This window comes from Brassica oleracea, chromosome C6, assembly GCF_000695525.1.
Source record: "Brassica oleracea var. oleracea cultivar TO1000 chromosome C6, BOL, whole genome shotgun sequence".
Lineage (NCBI taxonomy): Eukaryota > Viridiplantae > Streptophyta > Magnoliopsida > Brassicales > Brassicaceae > Brassica > Brassica oleracea.
This window is the reverse complement of record NC_027753.1, coordinates 24,782,590-24,788,512: the sequence shown is the minus strand read 5'-3', so window position 1 is coordinate 24,788,512 and position 5,923 is coordinate 24,782,590. Positions and strand designations below refer to the sequence as shown.

Genomic DNA, 5,923 nt, shown 5'->3' with positions numbered 1-5,923 from the left:
GATTAATCATTTATGCGTGTTATCATCTTTAGTAATATCTATGTTTCCTACTGTTTGTCCATGTTTACTATCCTTTAAATAGAAGTTGGCTTAAGATAGATGTATATTGTTTCAAATTATAAATGTTATGTTTCTCGATCTTAAGATGTGCTGAGTTGTTTCCACTTTTCTTCGGAATATTATCATGGTGGAATATAACTCTAATTGTTTCTCTGTAATTGTGTGCTTATAGCTGATGTCCGTAACTTCGTAAATCACTTGTCCACTGTTTATGTTCATTCTTATAGCTGATGTATGAAACTTAGTATATCACTTGTCCATGGCTTATGTTAAATGTTGAACATACTTCTTTGCTTATAACTACAACTATCTGTAAATTCAGTATCTCGTATGCTTTAGTTTTCAAAATATCCCTTGATGAATGACTAACTTGTGTTGATTTTTTTCTTCTGTATAATTACATTACACCAAAACATGGTGGAGAAGCAAAAGTGATACAAAAAGGATATAACTGAAGAGGAGCATTACACATAATTCTAAAAGTAAAAAGGTTAGTAATTTATTAAACAAACTTTTATTAATATGCGCAGATTATTAGTCTTAAGAGTAGTATTAGTAGGATTATCGGTTTGAATGAAACATTGCTGAATGAAACATAGCATTATTTCTGACTGTGGACTGACTCTTAAAAGAAGAAACAAAACTTGTCTCAAGTTTGAACAAATAACATAGTAAAAAGTAGAAGTCCATCGCATTCCCTCTTCTCGACGAAACCTGCAACTAATCACGAAATATATTTTACAACCTTATATCATCCTAAAATTTCAAAAAAAAATTGATCCATAAGTAAACATACCTGTCGTTTCTTACATATACATATCATAGGTTGTTGAAAATCTCTTTGAAAACAACATTCATAGTCTTCTTCTGAGGTATACCATCTTTGTCCACAATCAAAATATTCAATCCTTTCTTTGATGTGACCCTAGAAATAGCCACATATAGCTGTCCATGAGAGAACACAGGTCTGGGTAGGAAGATGCCAACTTCAGAGAGAGATTGTCCTTGGCTTTTGTTGATTGTTATAGCAAATGCAACTGCCAAGGGCAATTGCCTTCGACGCATCTTAAATGGCAGTTTTGTATCAGATGGTGTAATAAGCAATCTTGGGATATCTACTATTTTCCCAACCTTCTCTCCAGTGATGATCCTAGCTTGCACCATAAAATCCATGAGTTGAGTAATTTGTAATCTTGTTCCATTCATCAACCCTTCTGCAGGATTAATATTTCTCAGAACCATCACAGGACAACCAACCTTCAGTCGAATACAATGATTCGGCAAGTCCTTCGTCATTAACAGATTTTTTATCAGTAGGATCAATACTATCCGCACTTAGATAAATCTTTTCTTCACCTGAATAAGGTAGACAAACACGTTTAGTACAATATACAATTTTTTCTCTAATGGTATGGTGGACGGGATGGAATAAGTTACCATGCAATTTATCCAACATGTAATCATTGATGACATTGACATCCTCATTAGTTGGACATAGAATAGCTCTTTCCTGGAAAAACTTTGCTTCTTTGTTTTCTTGTAGCGAATTATGATCTCCATACACTGCTCTGCTGATGGCTTCAATAGGATCATTAGAGTCAGTAATCAAAAATTCTGAAGGAATTTCGATCTCAGCTGCACCATCGTTAGGCTCTGCAAGTTTACCATCACCAACCTTTAATATCCACTCAGAAAATTCCTTAAGATCCTTTGATTCTTCAACTGACAACCCACCAGAAAACAGTCTCATGTTTTTGGTTAGTTTGAGCACTTTACAATGCTCCCAAAGGTATGATGAATTCATTGATGCCAAAACGACCTCAGCTCTACCAGCACCGGGAATCACTGGCAGAACTTGCCTAAAATCACCTCCAAATACAATGACTTTTCCACCAAAGGGGTTGTTACTCTGCTTCCCAATAATATCTTTAAAATTTCTATCCAAGGCTTCAAAACAGTGTTTACTCATCATTGGTGCTTCATCCCATATTATGAGTGATGCCTCTTTCACTAAATTCGATTGATCTGACCCATGAGACAACGTACACGTAGAAAACTCATCTGGATTCAGTGGTATCCCAAATCTTGAATGAGCCGTCCTACCGCCTTGTAACAACAATGAAGCGATCCCAGATGATGCAACGTTAAGAACAATATCTCCTCGAGATCTAATAGCTGCAGATAGTAATCTCCAAAGAAAAGTTTTTCCAGTGCCTCCAAATCCATAAACAAAGAACATTCCTCCTTTACCTTCATTCACAGCACTTATGATTTCATCATATATTCTCCTTTGTTCATCAGTCATCTTTGATACATCTCTCTCAAGTGTTTCTAGCAGTGTGCCTTGATCATAGCTTCGCTCATCTTGAATCAGGACGTTTGAATCACAACTGCTTGTCTTTGGTACCTTTGGCATTTTTTCAAATCTTGATAAAGTTGTCCCATTACGCCTTAGAAGCTTCTCAATCTCCAGTAACGTATACTTCTTTTTATCCGCATCACTTAACAGTAGCCCTAAATTAACAAACATAATAATTTTAAAATCAGAAACACAATTAAATGTACATATTTTTTTCAATGAAATTTTTAAGTATAACTATAGCATTAACCTGGTCTGTTGAAAAACTTCCTCCTGTTGTGTTCAATATCCTCAGAAAGATACTCCCAAGTCGATTCCCAAACCTTCTCTGGCATAGCTAAGCTATCATTCATTAGCATAGTAACAAACACTTGCCTCATTTCATTTGCTGAGCCGTCGTAACTTCTCCTTATAATATCATCGATGTACTCTTTCTCATCATCTAACAATCCCCTTGCAAAACATGCTTCTTTGTAGCTAGGATAAAGAACTCCTTCAAACGTTTTTAAGTCATCATAACTGGTAGGGCCTTTGACAATGTTCAACAACACACGCAAATAGTAGGAACTTTCTTGCTTAAGTGGAGCATAGTTGATTCTGCCAATGCTAAATCCTCTTTTCCTTCTCTTGAACATCTTCTGACGCTTGTCATATGTAAAAAAATTCGGAATCTGGGCATAAGTCAAAGTTCTAGCAAGAGCATCAACTTTATTCAACTCAAACCATGCTAAGAACATGGTATTCTCAATGAGTTTACGACTGATCACTGCTTCCAGCTTGTCTTTTTTTTTTGAAAATAATGGTTTGTTTACCTGGTAGATGGAAATTAAGCTTCTCAACTGCAGTAGACCTATAATGAATAGGGAACTTAAAAATTCTCCATGATCCTTCAGACGAAGAAACATATCTACAATACCAAACAAAACAGATTTCATTAGTGTTTTTATATCATGCACTGATTCAAATAAATTCAGTTGTGTTGAAAAAAAAAATACCTGCAATCAAAGAACTCCTTGAATTCATTCCTTTTTCTTTGGTCCACTTCTCCTTCTGGAATACCAAGCGCCTCTGCCACCATGTGATCTGGTGGTTCCACAGCTACTGTCACACGATCACTTCCTTTATTAATGTACTTAAATAAGTACTTTATAGAACCAGCCTGGTTGCACCACTCTACATTAATATGAGCTCGATAACGTACCTAGTAACATTTAAGTTAGAAAAGTACCTGCAATCAAAGAAATCTTTGAATTCATCCTTTTGGGGTTTAACACTTCCTGTCGCAGTTCCCTGAACGGGCTCATTGTTAGTTGGTGCTGAAGTCCCCTCCTTGTTAGATACCATGTTTGAAACCATGTGATCTGGTGGTTCCACAACAACAGTGACATGATCACTTCCTTTTGTAATGTACTTGAATAAGTACTTTATAGATCCGGCTTGGTTGCACCACTCAACATTAATATGAGCCAGGTAAAGAAGAGAGAGTTTCTTGTTATAAGGTATAACAGATCGATTATCGCATCTCACACTGTTCTTCTCCACATAACGATCTGAGAGTTCTCTTCGCCGGTAAACTGGAAATCCTTCTCTATTAATGGTAGTCTTATCAGCAAATGACTTTGGGTATGACTTCTAGCATTTCCCATTCTCCATACACGGACAGTTCATATTAGCAGCCCCACATGGTCCATGAATCATCATATCTTTAATGATATCATACAGCTCTGGCTCCTCATATTTATCAGGAATTTCAGCTGAAATGATTTTGTCAATGTCGTCTGTGGTTGGAAGCTTGAACTTAGGATCCATAAATAATAGAATGTGAGCATGAGGTAGACCACGTTTCTGGAACTCAATCGTATACATCGCTGAAACATGAAACAAATAAAAATTATCAGACTTACATAAATATAAAATATATAGTATAAAAATAACATAAACTGCCTTAAATGTAACTCACATGAAACAGTCTTTCCAAGAAGATTTTTTTTGGTTAAATCACTCATGAATGAGTCAAGTTTCATCTTGAACATTCTGCAAATAATGTCCGATCTGTCCTCCGCCTTTAAATTTCTTTTTAAATTTCTTTTCTTAAGATATCTTGTGATCTCTGGCCACTTTGGATTGCATGTGAAAGTGATAAAAAGATCCTGAAATCCAAAATGCTTACATATGGCCATTGCATCCAAGTAGTTGTTCCTCATATATCTAGGACCACCAGTGAATGAAGCAGGCAAAACAAATGCTGATCCTTGATCGTGCATGTCTACCTTTCCAGCACTCTCTGACTCTTTGAGAGAGTCATAACTATCAGAACGCAAAGTAGACTGATTTAACTTAAGATAGCGTAGGCGGTTAGACTCCATAGTTGTATAAGCATCCACAACAAATTGCTGAAACAATCGTCTTGAATGTAGGAGAGTATGAGACTCATTCTTACGCTCTTGCATACGAAATGCAAAAAATTGCCTCATACTGATAGTATCCTTCTTAAGCTTCTTTGTAGCTGTAGACACATGTTTCTTGATCCCAAGTCTGAAACCATCTTCTCCATAGGTAAACAAAAGAGGATATTGAAGTGCTAGATAAGAAGCATGTATTTCTGAAATCCTTAGCAACTTTCCAGAATTTTGCTGTAGAACAATATCCCTTTTATCCATGTCGAGATTAAAATCTCCAGGAATTAGGGCAGCAACTTCAGATGCCGTAGGTGTGTTATATGTCCTTCCATCCGTAACTCGGTCACTAACAATCCTCATATGATAAGCGTTTTCAGGCTGCATCTTAAATCTGTCTTTTGCTGATCTAAATTGCTTAACATAAGGATTGACTTCATCCAGCATTTTCATGAGAAGTTCAATGATTTCCTTCTTGAGGTTGTCTTTCTTTTTAGGTTGAAAAGTCTGACCAGGTTTGCTGCAAAAAATAAGATCGACATTTAGAGAAAAAAAAAATATAGCACGGCTGAAAATGTTTGTTAGATGTAGTTGAATAAAAATTACCTCAAAGCATTAGCTCTGTTTTCGATTTCATTTTCAGTGTCAACAATATACATCTGTCCAAACTTGGCCTTTTTACCATCTCCTGGAGTTAAGCTTCCCATTAAATGATAATTCTCTCCTTGAAGTTGAAACGTATTCGGTCCTATGCCTTTTTGAACAGATCGTTCGCATTTTCCACCAAGTGAAGTGAAAGAGAAAACCATGTTATATGGTCGACTGTTTCTCTGAAAATGCTTGCTTAAAGGATCATTTCCTTCCAATAAATTTTTCAGTACTTCTGGTGGTTCCTTTAGTAAGGGCAACTGCACTTGACCTTGTAGGCAACAAAGTGCAAAGGAAGGAGTACGTGTATTCTTACGCTTATTCACTCGTTCATTATACCACATTATAGCACCACAATATGAACATGTATATGTAGGATCCCCCTCATCTTTGTATTCTGTATATTATAACCAAAAAATAATTAGAGTTAGGACTTAAAAGGCTTAACCAACATATTCAC

The 5,923-nt window shown here is 36.1% G+C and overlaps 1 pseudogene; it reads right to left on the bottom strand.

Annotated features, from left to right (window-relative positions):
* Positions 1-879: 879 nt before the first annotated feature.
* LOC106299837 lies at positions 880-5,807 on the bottom strand (annotated as a pseudogene).
* Positions 5,808-5,923: the final 116 nt, after the last annotated feature.